Below are 14,569 nucleotides of genomic sequence, written 5' to 3'. Positions count from 1 at the left end.
AAAGACCTTCTTGAAAAAGCAGGGAACAAATTTACACACTTCACCTCGAGGGGAGGAATCAAAAGACAGTTGAGATTTTGAAACCTCTCTCACATTTTTCAGAAGTCATTCGTCGCTAGAGGCAGAGGCACGACGTCAGTGACAGCGCGGGAGTCTGACGGGGCCCCGGCCGAGGTGCCGCAGCCCGGGGGGGGCGGGAAGGGCTCGGCGGGGGCCGGGCGCCCTTCGGACGACGCTCCGGGCCCGGGACGGGTTCCCGCCCCCCCCTCCCCGCCTCTCAGCCGCCCGCGGCTCCAGCGGCCCCATTCATTAGCACGGCCGCGGCCTGCCGGCTCCGCGGGTGCCCCCCCCCCCCCGCGCCCCTCTCCGGGCCCGTTATCACTTATTATAAATTTATATCGATTCGCCTGTAATGCGGCGGGGGGAGAGCGAGGCGGTGCGGCTCTCCCGCCCTCTCACCCCTCCGGTCAGTAGCATCACCGGGAGAGCCGCCGGGCCGGGCCGGGCCCCTCAGCAGCTGCCGGTGGTGACGGGACCCGCTCGCCTCAGAGCCGCCGCGCCCCGCGATCGCCTCATGGCGGCCGCGCCCCCCCCCCCCCCCTCCCGCCGCGAGCCCCCTCAGCGGGGAGGGGGAGGGAACCCTTCCCCGCCGCACCGGCTAGCGGGTCCTGGAAGGAGCATAGCAACCCGCTCCCTCACCGCCGGGCCCGCCCGCGGTTTCTCGCGGGCTGGCTCTGCCTGGGCAGCGCCGCATACCGGTATGGCGGGAGGCAAGGGCGAGCCCCCGCGACCGGTAGAAACCGCCGAGCCGCGGCGCCTCCGTTTATTCAACAGCTGCCAGGACCTGGCTAGAGGGGGCGGAGCCCACCGAGCCGGGGGAGGGGAGGCAAGATGGCGGTGGCGGTGGCGCTGAGGTTGAGGTGAGACGTCGCGACCGTCCAGCCCCACCAGAGCCTGCCGCCCGGGCCGCCCCAGCGCCGCGCCGTCGGTAAGGGCAGGGGGCCCGGCGGGGCGGCGCGGGGGGGCGGCGCGGCCCGGTGGGACAGCGGGGCCTAGCGCCTCCGCTGTGAGGAGGAGGAGGAGGAGGAGGAGAAGGAGGGGGAAGAGGCGGGGGCCCCGGCCATCCCTTCCTCCTCCCTCCTCACCGGGGAGAGAGCCGCTCTAGTCCCCGGGGGGAAGGGCGCTGGCGCTGCTGGGGGGGTCCTTGGGGGAGCCGCTGGGGATGGGGGAGGTGGGCGGATGAGGTGTGGGCTGGGGCGGGGGGTGCCCGGTGCCCGCGGGGTTTTTTTCTTCATTTATGCTGTTTCTGTGCGGGAAGGTCCGGAGGGGACGGTGGGGTGGGGGGTGGCCGTGAGAGGTGGCCCTTGCGGGGAAGTTTTGGAGAAATCCCAGAGCATCGGTGTATTGGGTGTTGATCCCTGTCCTGTAGGTAGAAGAAATGCAAGTTTAAAAAAAAAATAAATAAAAGGGACAGTTCTTCAAAATCGGCCAGTTGGACGCTTGGCCAGGAGTGCTTTAGTTCTTGAAGATGTCCTGCTTTCAGAGCTCGCGTGTTGGAGGTGCATTTACGGCCGCCTGCTCCAGCCCCACGTTGAGGTTGTCAGTGGTGGGGAGTTGTTGCCGATGCTGACGCTGAATTATTTATATAGGGCCTGTAAACATCCCCAGCTCCTGTCATATGTGGGCTGCTGGAGGGCACAATGGAATTGGCTTTTTCTAGAATTATTCTGACTTGATGGTAAAGAACCTTGTACTTAACAATTGTTCTGTATTTAAAAAAACTGCGGGTATGGAGTCAGTTGCAGTTAGACAAGATTCTAGATGGACATATGGACTGCTAGTGTTAGACAGACTCAAGTAAGTAAGTAGCCTGAACAATCTATTGTTGTCCAAAACCTGTTTCTTCTTGTTTCACAGATATGGTCTTAACAAGTGTATTATTACCTTTTCATGACTGTAAATATTAGTGTAACCTAAGAATAAAAAAAAAGAAAAAGGACAACTTATTACAACGAGAAGGCGATGTCCAGTTCTGAAGACTTTGTTTTGTGGCAGCATTCTTGTATTATGTAGTATTTTTAGGTATAGCACTGTAGTTATGAACTGCTAGAGCTCAGGTAGGGATTTTTATCCTAGGCAGTATGATTTGAGGGGAGAAAAAACGGTGCTATTATAAAAAGCATTACTACTGTGCTAAGTAGGATGGCCACGGGCACAGTGTAAGTGCCTGAATAAGTGGACACATAGCGTTGTGTCGCTGCACATGAGAACTGTGCAGATCTGTTGTAATTTTGCACTGGAATTTTATTTGCAGAATGTTGTTATTCCTGATAAACTAAACAACCTTGACATTTGGAAAGGAAGTATGTAATATTTGAAGTGGATTTCTAGTTAGCTGAAATCTAGTGTCTTGTGTTGGGGGATGAGAGACCTTCGTGCTTATCCCAAGGATTCAAAAGTTCAGAGGAAACACTACAGTGACCCTTTTTGCGAAAGCTTGGTTAATTTTTGCTTGACGTCGCTTTTCTTTGTGATGTAGTATAGGCTGCTAAGGAAAAAAAAAGTTCTGTTGTGCTTTATGTGCTGTGTAATTTGCCTATTTGAAATATACTGTTTGATGTTGGTCACTAAAATACCTAAACTTGTTACTGAAACATGGCAAAGAGCAGCATTTTGAAATCTTCTTTCTAAGAGTTATAATATGCATTTTTTAATGTGTGGAGAGGATATTACAAGTGTTTGCTTCCACAAGTGTTACTTCTCTCTAGCTTGTTAGTTATTGTACAAATCAATTAAAAGTAACTCTCCAGATTGAAATTACATGCACAAAATCAGCGTATAATCACTTTTCTATATTGTGCTGCTGCTGATCTATTTTAAATACACTTTATCTTCTACGAGCACTCATTTTAGTTGATGTTTCTGGGTATATATGTTTTTCATTGTGATCTAAAGGGACCTAGAAAACTCAAAAACTGGTAAAAGTAGGGACTGACTCTAAAGCTTCCTTTCATTTCCACCCCTTTAGTCCCCTTCCACAGTTCTTGTGCTTCTCTAACTGCATCTTCTAAGTTATTTCATTTCTCAGTTACAGCATGAGTGAGAGATGCTTACAGGGAAGGGAAGCTGACTCTGCTTCAACTACTGTTAAATCCATAAAAGTAACTGAAAAAATCTTCTTTATTAGAGAAAAATATTTTCTTTTTTTCTGTGTTACGTTCTTACTACCAGCATTTAACTTACTCTTTCAAAGCTTTTAGCCAAAGTTTTGGTGAAATGTTTTATTCCTCTTCTTTTATGATTGCCTACAAAATGGTTTTAATGAAGGTTTTCTTGCATGATCAAAAATACTATTTGGAGTTCTAGCATGTGTAGCTACTTAAATTTAAGATTTTAACAATTGTTTAAGCTGGAAGGGATCTACGCCTCATGCAGGTGCACTGCAACACAGTACAATCTTGAGAACAGACTAGTAACCAGACAGTGGTTTCATAATGCAAACAAACATTTCCTGGATGCCAGTCTTGAACTCTTCAAGTCATTTATGTTCTTCAGTCAAATCTGAAACACTGATTCAGATTACAAGCTATTAACTGAACGTGTTACCTTGTCTTTCTACTGTAAATGTTCCAGATAAAAATTCTGACCTATGCAGGACTGCTGTCTGTAAATATTTACTTTGTGCTATTTCTAAATTATGCAAATAGCCAGGAACATGCTGAATATATCTTCCATTTTACTTTCTCTCTCCTTCAATGATTCTCCATCTAGTAATGATGTTTTGTGATGTTCCCTTCCTCTTTCATGCTAGTTCAGTGTTTATCCACCATCTGTTAAATGAATACCACAGTCTGGGCCTACTGGGGCTTAAGTTTAGTGAGTTGGTGTGCATACAGAGAGCTCAGTCTTACCTTGGAGCTATGTTTCCTCCCAGTATCCTAAGAGGGATTTCTATGTCCTTGAATAGCTTCATGTCTAAACCACTCATGTAATGTTGCCACTCCCAGACTGATTTGATATGCAGTTTTTTTCTTCAGGCTTAAGGAGGATGTTGGTCTATGTGGTTTTGAAGTCAGTGACCTGCTTATGATTACAGAGGGTATTGCAAAATTAAGATACTGTATTGGTACAAAGATGCATCAGCCATCTCTGAAAAATCCTATTGTTCATAACCCTCAGGAGTAAAAAATTCAGAAATGAAATTTTTATGCAGACAGATTACCTGGACAAACTGTTGACCAGGACTTAAAAATTCTGTGCACATCAAATGACTAGTCTTGGGTAAAACTGAAAATGAAAATACATTCACAAAGATGGCGAGGGGAAGAAAACCTATGAATGAAAAATAATGAGGTAAAGTATAAAATATGCTTAAACTTATACAGTGTTTCTTTTAATACCTTCTCTTGTGCCATACATTCACTTGTGCCTTATGCTGTGCTGCAGGGAAAGTGCATTTGGCTAATTCTCTTTGTAGTCTTCATGAAGGCAGAGGCACGCTTGTCCCATTGAGAGTTGAAAACAGCCGCAGTAGCGTTCCCTGGCTGCAGGGCACAGGCCACATGTTTCACATGAAATGTCTGCTGGGCTGTTACTGGTGGGGATCCTGGGCAGAACCTGGGGCTGCTTTGAAAAGTGGATGCTCTCCTGAATGGATTAAAATACATTCACATTTCAAGGAAGATGTCTAGCAAATGTGAATATAAATCAGCTAGGGAACCTACTGATTTCTGTCCTGTTTGTCAATGTTAGGAGGTTAAGCACACGTAAGTTCAAGTTCAAGTGCTGTTCAGCAAACTAGATAGGTGTATTATTACAGTTCAGCTGTACTCTTCACCTCATGAATAGTAGTTTTGGGGGGGGGGGAAGGAAGAGGAATTAGTTTAAATCAAAAAAATTGTATATACTTGGTCATCCACTATAGAGTTTTGTCTCAGGTTCATAGTCTTCAAATCTTGTTTCTGTTTTTATGCAATCTGAAATGCTGTATTGACAGAGAAGAGGTGACTGGAAGGTGAGAATTCTCCCATATAATCAGTATAATTTCATGGTTTAGCTTTCTTGGAATGTTATTCCCAAAACCTTTCTTAATAAATGCAGTCACTTACCTGTTCCATTACAGTCATTATTTGTATAGGTGCTGATGTTTCACTATGGTCTCAAAGATCAGACTTAGCATATCTAGAACCTTGAAGTTTTGGTTTTGGTTTTTTTTTCCACAGATATAAAGGCTAACTTATACCATTCATAGTTCAAGATCTCTTCCATTCTTTGCCTTTTTCTGTGACATAGAGCCTGTTGTGTGAGTCTCAGTTGGAGTTATATTTCTATGTATTGTTGCATTCCCTGTGAAGTAGAACATCTCAAAGTTAATCATAAATGTAGTAACAATAAACTTTGTTTCCAGAAGGCCCTGGTGCATTTCCTGTGGAGTATCTGAATAGATTTAGGCATTGCTCTTAGATACAGTAAAAAAAATAATTCTTATTTTTACCTTATTGTATTTTTAGCCAAAATCTAGACTTGATTTTATCTGAACCCAGTCAACTGAGGAGAGTGATGAGGCTGATAGTTTGTCCTGAACCCTTATTTATAGTATGTGGTTTCTCTTATAATACATTGTAGTTTGGGTTTAATCAGTATGGATTAGTTAAGTTATATTTCCTTTTCCAAACCAAAGCTGCTTTAAAAAGCTGCCACTACAGATATACTTTTGATAGTGAATGAACTACAAGAAGAGGCTGGAGACTTAAAACTGTGACCACATAATTTCTTGCATGTTAGATGATGTCAAAAGCAGTTTTACCTGCAGACAGACTTAACGGTGGAGGAATAAATTCATGTGGAGTAGCTGTTTTTAAAGTGCCTATGCTTTCAGTCCAAGAGAGAGATGCAAAAACTGTTGTTTTGGAGGAATATTTTATGTGTAGTGTATGATATGTATGAATTTTGAGAACATCGTGGTTGTTTCTAAATCATAGGTGAAATGAGAGGAAATAGGTGAATTTGAGTAAACCTGAGTGAGCTGTTGGACACTGACTCATGAGTGAGTATGGCTTGCCAAGGAGGGTTGTTGTAGTTCTTATCACCACTGTTTGTATAGCATCTCTTGAACCTCTTGTGTGCTACATACTGGTACATTGGAGGATCCTTGGGTTGGTTTCTGTTTCACCTTATAGTTTTGTGGGTGAAGTTTGAATGCTTCAGCTGATGTTTTATTACCCCTGTGGCAGGAATGGGGCCCTTCAAAAGGGATGAGGTAGATGTCTGGGGTTTGGGAACTGCTGCAGTTAGAGAAAAAAGCGGTCTCCCCTTGTGAAGGAGAGACCTTATCTCTGCAGTGTTTGGACTTTGTAGGGTTTGCTTTGGACATTCAATTCTGTAGATTTCGTTTCTGGTCTTTGGCTCGTGAAATTTTTTTGTGGCGTATGTTAACTTCATGCTATTTGCTATATTGGGACAATCAGGAACAAGAAGCTGTTGTTGCTGTGAAAACCAAAATGTTTTAAATGTCTTTAGGAAATGAGCTATCTACTTTTCTATGATATACTTTTAAAACCAGAAAACCTTGTAAGGTTTGTACCCTTCTTTGGTTTAAATCATTGCTCAGTGGTACTTTTAGTCAAAGAAATGTCTATGTCCTTAATTTCTATTTCTGAATGGAGCACCTCCTCCTACCTCTTTTGGATAGTTTTGGTGTTATTGTGACCCTCCTTGGCAGAAGAGAGCTGGATTGGCTCCTTCACAATCAATAAGTGCTATTCCTCGATAAATCTCAGAAGAGGAGGTTTCCTCCCTCAGGGATTCTCTGTCCCCCAGTGTGTTAACTGGTGAGTGGATGCTGAAAATATGTATTTTTCTTTGAAATGTGTGCACTCAGCACCCCCTTTTTTCTTTCTTTTTTCTTTTTCTTTTTTTTTTTGTGAGACAAGTGGGTATCTGATTAGAAACTTCCTAAGATGTTAATGTAGTCTTAGTTTTTCCTGTTACGATCCTCCATATAATATAGCAAAGTGGTGTATAGCCTGGGTTTTGATATCGTGTATTAGCAGCTTTTCTTTAAGCTCATAAATTACAGAAGAGATTAAAATAGAATTTCCTGGAGAAGAGTATCTTGTCAGCTGAATTTGATCAACCCCATTTTGGTAGAGCACAAATTCTATTTGTATTTGTAGTTACCTAGCAGGAGAGAGAGAGAAACCATTATTTAAAGATGAAGTGTAACAATGTGATCCTGAGATTTGGCAGCGGTTTGGTTGTAAATTGCATATGCAAGTATGCAACCAATACTCACCTTTTGGAATGGCAATAAAAATAATTTTGAGGTACTCTTTTAATACTTATTTAGTATTTAATGTTCCAAAAGCTATTATTTTACAGAGTTGGTAGCCTGTTAAAGGAAAATCTTTTTCTATTAGAATTTGAAGTATAAAATCCTGTTTTAATTTTTTAGCTATCTTGATGCAGATGGAAAAGTCTTGCTAGTATAGAGTAAATGTGACATCTTGAATTGATGGCTGTAATGCTCCTTGACTTCTGTCACTTCTGTAATTGGCTAAATTAAAGTATACCATGCTTCCATGTCATGTAGAATATGTCAGACACTGTATAGCATAATTGTGAGTTAATGCTTTGGACATTCAGAAATAAGATGATATTGTATGCTAGTGGAAGTTTCAGGGTGGGAGAAGGGTCAAATTCAGATGTTTGGGCTTTTTCTTAGCAACTTTTTTCAAATACCCCCATTGCTGTATTTATGGCTTGATTCATATGATGTTAATAATCAAAGGAGAGAAGGTTATTTAGCGTTCCTAGTAAAAGACAGCCTTAGAAATGTTAATTTTTTTACTGTATTTCTAGCAGGGATAGAAATAGCAATTTTTACGTCAATAACCTTGTGAGTAGAGGGAGTGCGACTATGCGAGATGAAAGTTCTCAGGAATTTACAGTATATTTTAAATGTCTGTCACAGAAGAAGAAAAGGCATTTGCACATGCAGAATTGTCATGGAAAATTCAGTAGTTAGTTGTTCTCAACTTGGAGAAAATATGTTCATTGTTTCTATTCATTGTAATAGTGTATGCCCGTGTGCTTTGACTACAAGCTTCAGAGTATTCTGTAATATGAACTGAGTGGAAGAAGATTAAAGAAGGTGTGGAAGTGGTCCTGAGCTTTGAGGATGATGTCTGTGTTCTGCAAGAATGGGAAGCACAGTATTCTGGAACGTGCTTAAATAGCTGTTACTTAAATTGTCTTTAATTTCAGTGTTGACCTATTAATGTTTTTTGCTTGTAACTTCCGAAGAATCTTTCATCTTTTGGGGGGTGTGCCTAACAGATTTTCATACCTACAAGCACACCTGTAAGCTTGGATATTGTAGCTGGAATACACTTCCTTAGATTCTTGTTTTGAAGCACAAAACTATCTTAAATCTGCTCGGGCATCAACCTTCTGGTAGGTTCTTGAATGAAAAGCCTGTATCTTTTAGGATTGTCCTATCTAATGTTCCTGTAGCTAATTTTCTCACATCCCATCCCATCCCATCCCCCAATGCTTTGCAGAACTCTGTGTAAGGTTGACATAGATGAGTTTGAACCCAAACTTTTCTTTGTCACTAAAATTTTTTCATTGTTTTTCTGAATAACTGCCATATGACTATGCTGATAATTGGATATTAAGGCAGTGACTGAAGGACTAATAACTGCCCTTGAAGTGCCTAGTGCTTTCTTAGTTAAGACTTCTAGACTGCTAAGTCAGTTGTAGCTTGTAAATATACCATTAATGTTCTGACCACTGGAGTTCTGGATGGTAAGTAATACTTAGCCTTTTACTGTATCTATTAGTTTGAATAAATAACTTCTTATATGGAGGTTGGACCCATTAATCTATTTTTAGAATTCTGTCAGAAATGTCCATGTTTGTATTTTCTTGTGTGTGGCATATCCTCAGGATGCAAATTTGATGTTTTTGCTTGAGTGTTTGAACAGATTTATGATTATCTGACAAAACAAAAATACTACTAGGAAGATTTGTTTTGCAAATCTAGCAATATACTTGAAGGGTTTTACTTATGTGACTCTCAACTTTGTAAATTTGTGTTATTGTATGCGAGTTGGAGTGTTTTGTCTCGAAGCTACAGACACAGGTCTGTAATTCATGAAATCTAGTTATTGTGTTTTAATAGGTTGGTCCTTAAATACAGCCTGTGTTGGTTTGGGTTTTTTCCATGACATTGTTTCATTACCTTTTTGTAAAATGAAACAGAAAGAATTATTCACAAGTATTGTTATCACACTTTGGATGAAGCCTTTCTAACCACTGCTGAAACAGTCCCTTCACTCTTCGTTTTCTCACCAGAGTAAACTTTGAATAAATATCCCTGAATTAATTTTGTGATTCATTGTAGATCCCCTGCGTAAGGCAGAGCCTTCCTTGTTCTGCCATAGGTTAGTTACATCAGAGCTCAATTTACGAAGGCTGCTGATTTAAAAACAAAATCCCCCAACTCGGTTTAAGCCTTACATGACTGTAATCTAATTCTTTGCACTCTTTATATCACACTTAGTTTGCTCAAAAACAAGATGAGGAAAATTCCCCAAAGGATGTGAAATTTAATTAGCAAATGTTGGTTAAGTACTTTGAGATGGCATGAAAATTACTCTAAATGCAAAAGTGTTAGCTTGTTTCTTATATGTGAAGAAAAATTGAGTCTACCCATGAGACTGGTCTTTTATCCCTGAAGGTGAATGTAAGAGTAGGAGCCAGGGTATTCCAGCAAGTGGGGCCGTGGTTCCACAAACAGCGAGTAGGTGACACTGCCGTCTGTCTGGCCTCTTGACCCTTTCCCTTCTGCTGGCGTAAACACTCGGGTGGCCATGCGTTGAATGGTTTGGGGGAACTGGCCTGCTAAAAATAGTCACAGTTTTTAAACCTGCTGTATTTTCCCAAGTGAAGAACTGCTTTTCTCGGGCAGTGCTAGCTTTTGCCTGCTTAAAGTGCCGCAAGACTTGAGTCTTATTTCTGATTCAGTCATTGACTATTTCCTGGGTAGTCTTTGATAGATTTCTTAACCTTTCTGTGACTCATTTTCCCGTGTGTCTACTGAAGATAGTATGTACTTCTGCTTCTTTCTGAAGCATTTTGAGATCTGGAGATCAAGAGATATTGTTGAAATTAGTATTGCCTCATAGAAACCAAATCTGAAATTACGTTATGACTGTTGCCCTTTTAATATCGAGTTCTAAATTATTTGTAACTTACTCAAAATTCTCCGCATATGACAAATGAAAGTGCAAACAGTAGCTTTTAAGAGGAAGTCTGAATCGGATCTGTTCAGTAGTTTGAGCTGGCCAAAGAGAAAAATATCGTCATACCTCTAGAAATAAACATTGTTAAATCATTTCCAGGACCTGAAACTGTTACTCTGGTCACTGTTTTTTCTCAGCTAGGTATCATCAGACTTAACAGTTTCTTTTTTGTCTCTTTGCTCCTACCTCTCCTGTAATTTTAATGTTTTTTTAAATATTATCCATTTGACACTACTGGGTTTCCCCATCCCTTATATGTTTTACCACAGAGTCTGGGAATGTCAGTGAAATGGAATGTCACTATAGCAGAATGGACTGGGTTCTGAAGTACAAAACAAGAAGTATTTCTTTCTGCCCCTTGCAATTGTCAGTATTCAGCGAGACAGACAATTTGCCAGCCTGGTTGGCAGCTGTTTGAAAGTATTCACGACCTAACTTTATCTTTGTGAGACATTTAAGGCAGAATTCCAAAGTCTGTAACAGCTCTTGTAAATATTTATACGAGAAACCTCTGAAATTTGCAGAATAACATGAAAAGGTATGAAAATACTTGTCTGAAAAATAGAATCTTGCTGGCATCGACTGAACAGAGTTGGAAGCCGATTTCTTGTATTGTAATTTGTCAAGGGTGCTGAAAATGAAGATGAGTAACCTCTGTTCTATGAGAGAAGAGGAAACCAATGGAAAGATTGAAGAGGCAGAGAGAGTTAATAGCGAGAACCTTTAATGGAGGATTCTGATGGGATTTGAATAGAGCAAGAAGTTTGTCATGACTAATGGAAGGATACAGCAGTGAGAAAAGCCCAGATGAGGTTGTTTGCAGTCTACACACACAGTTACAATTTTATGCGAAAAGACTGCCATATTTAAACATAATCGGAACGTATGGAACTTGGAGACATTACAGCAGGAAGCTGGCATTGTCCTCACTAACCAAGAAATAGACTGATGAAGAGTAATCTGTGTCCGCTGGATAGATGGAAGCAGATGCTGAAGAGAGAGGCAGATGCTTTTAGATGGAAGGTCCTAAGGTTACCTGCAGAGAAATAGGAGTTGAAGTCAAATACTTACATCCACAATTGCAGAGTTAAGGTAGTAAGACAGGGACAGATGAGCAGAATATTGGTGGTAATTCTATTGGCAAATATTGGCAAAAACTCCTCCCCGCCCCCAGTATGGCAGAGGGTGTAAACAAGCTCATACTATAGGAGACTGGGAGATAAGATGGAGTCTGCAGGGCATGTAGAGAGGTCAAATTAGGAGAGCATCCAGGCACATGTAAATGTGTGTAACAAGAAAAGGAGTCTTAGAGGGAGGGAATATTGTACTTCAGTGTCATTTTACATGTTGTACTACAGTGTTGATTTTGTCTTGAAAGAAATGAGATCCTACGCAGAATCCCCATCCTATAGTTCCCTCCCTGCGTTGTAATTGCCAATATGTAACCATGTATTTTCCTCTGCTGTCCTTATCTCTTCTTGCTGTTGCGTCAGTTCCCTCAGGGAGGAGGAAGAATGCACCCCCACCATTGATAACTTCTTTTTTTTTTTTTTTTTCTTTCCTCTCTTCACTTCCTACCTCTCTTATTGACCATGATTATAACCTCTAATGCTGTTTCAGTTGCCTTCCTCTGTTGGCAGCTTTTCTTTGTTTCACTTTTGTTTTGTTTTTTTTAAAATTTTTATTGTGGTGCTAAGAACATGATCATACTTGCAGTTCTCAGCAAGAAGGCATTAGACTGAACGTTTTCATATGTATTATGTAAAACATGTAGGTTATGAGATGGGGAGTTGAGTTAACATTGTTGTATGGGTGAAAGATGTTCATGCTTGTGCACCATGCCCCCTTTTTCCCCCCTCATCTTTCCACACCTAGCACGGAATCTGGAGAGATGGTCGGGACCTCCCATTGCTGTTGGTTGTTAAAGTTTCATATATCAATGAAGATTTTAAGACCAGTGGTCCTAACGCAAACCTAACAATCTGTACATGAAAGTTCTTGTGAATGGAGAAATAGCCTTTATAGCATCATACAAAATGAGTGTGAACTGAACTTTCAGCAGCTGGGTTAATGATCAATTTGCAGGTTTGACTGAATATTGAGAAAATAAGGAGAAGATGTAACTTGACAGAGCGAAACTAGAAACGACCTTGAATCATGCAGTAGTTGGCCTATATTTGTGTGTGATTTTCAAGTGGTTGCTCTCCTCATTGCCTCTGCATCCCTAGATTCTTCAGATCTACCTGACTGTGGTCAGCATGTCAGGGAAGAGAATAACAGCAGGATGAGTATTTATTGATACTTTTCGCAGAATCTGGTATACATTTCTGGCTCCCTATGCCTCAGAATGGGTGTCACAGAACTAGAGAAGGTTTGGAAGTGCTTGACAAGGAACAGCCAAGTAGACTAGGATTCTTCCGCATAGAAAAGGTATGGCTGAAGGGATATGATAGAAGTCTACAGAATCATGTGTGCAACAGGGAAAAAAAGAATATGAAATAGATGTTTGGTCTGTTTGAATGTGAAAACTAGAGATCTCAAAGGAAGGTAGTGGGTCCAGAGTGAACGAAAGCTGATGGTTTCTCTTGCAAAGTGCCGCTAAGCTGTAGAAGTTCTTGCAACAAGCAGTTGTGAATGCTGAGAGTTTATACTAGTTCAGAAAACAGCTGGACAAACCAATGGAAGAGAAAGCCATTAAGAAATCTTAAATAGAAAGGCTCTGACTCAAGGAATCCCTGAGCCACAAGCTGTGTCTTGGGGAGCCGCTAGAAGGCTGGAGAGTTTGTTGGGAGAGTACTGGTATGTGTTCCCTAAATGCCTGCTGCTGGGCTTTGTCACTTACAGCATATTTGGCTAAAAGAGCTTTGATCAGATCCAGTATTACTGTCTTTATTCCTCACTAAAGTTTTGAAGGTGTAGCAGACATACATATACATAAAATCCAGTTAGCCATCTTCAACATATTTATGAAGACTGCCTGTGAAGCTGGTGGGGTAGCACAAGTTAGGGCATCAGCAATTCATCACACTAAGATTTGTACTTCTGTAACCTTAAATTGTTTGAGCATCCTTATAGTGTGGAGCCAGTTGTTCATTTAATAATAAATGTTCACCAACCTGTGATGGGAGTAGTTATCACATTAGTAAACATTTTATTGAGCTGACAGTTAGCTATATGCTATAGTTCCACATGGACTTTCACAGAAATTGAGAGAAAAATCAAAATTTTTCTTTTTGCTGTAGCTTGGACTTAATACATTTGAGTGTTCAAGTACTATAGCTTGCAACTAACTGTCACAATGTATATTAGCTAAAACTGCTTGCTTTCTGATGCTGTTCCTTGATTAAATGGAAAGCATATGACTCAGACCTATTAGACCATCACATAGTTGGTAAAGATGTACTCTAATGAATGGAGTATGAATGATGAAGCATAATAAATGTTAATGGTGAAGAATTCTATGTTAGAACTTGTCACTTGGATATGAATTATAGGTACTATAGTAGATATATAGGTACTATAAAGCACACAACTAGTAATCTGCAGTATTGCTGTGTAAGAGAAACTGTAGTTTTTTCTTTGATTTTTCATATTTGAAAATCAGGTTTAAGAGGTAAATTTAAATTTGTCTCATTATTCTGATAGTCCAATGTGTAAAGCTTTGTTTGATGGAGAGGTGGGGGGGAAAACCCCAACCAGAACATGAATGATAAAATATGTCAGATAAACTTTAAGATCTGTTTGTATAGCTTGCTGTGTCTGATCCTTTCCTGAGCTGATTTTGTCTATTGACTGTTAATGGAAAATGTGGTTCAGAAGTGTAACTTTACATGTGATGTTTGTGAAAGGCTGCAGATTAATGTGCTTTGAAATGAAGCCATCTAGGCAGGGATCAACAGTTACTTTATTTGAAGGTCTGATATGTCCGCTAGGCTCTGGACCAGAGGTTGAGAATTTGCTACAGGTCTGATAGAATTCTGTATTTAATACATAGGCTCCAATGATTACATCTTTTGAGCTATCAGAGAGAAATATCTTGTGTTTAAAGAATATGTATGTCTTGCTCTTTTGGTTAGAGCCATAATTTACCTCCTCAAAGCACTGATGGGAACAGTGTTTAATCAATGTCTTCTGATCTTCAGCAGCTGAAACTGTACACACCTTCATAGATGCTTGGACTGTGTTAGTGAACTTGTCTGGATTTTTTCAGTGTTTAAAATCTTCCCCAGATCAGTATGCATTTCAGTGTTTGGTGTTAATCT

General features: G+C 40.9%; 1 protein-coding gene across 3 annotated transcripts in view; it reads left to right on the top strand.

The window, feature by feature from the left end:
- Positions 1–854: 854 nt before the first annotated feature.
- NCOR1 (nuclear receptor corepressor 1) overlaps positions 855–14,569 on the top strand; it is a 73,422-nt gene continuing 59,707 nt past the window's right edge. For 2 of the 3 annotated variants that reach the window (XM_075032818.1, XM_075032816.1), the window contains exon 1: positions 872–988. The gene's annotated coding sequence lies outside the window, so the exon portion shown is untranslated. Of the gene's footprint in view, positions 989–14,569 lie in introns of all 3 variants that reach the window. The other variant, XM_075032817.1, reaches the window with a different exon arrangement.

Source organism: Buteo buteo, chromosome 7 (assembly GCF_964188355.1).
Source record: "Buteo buteo chromosome 7, bButBut1.hap1.1, whole genome shotgun sequence".
In the NCBI taxonomy this organism is placed as follows: Eukaryota; Metazoa; Chordata; class Aves; order Accipitriformes; family Accipitridae; genus Buteo; species Buteo buteo.
Note: the sequence above shows the minus strand (reverse complement) of the source record. Positions and strands in the feature narration are given on the sequence as shown.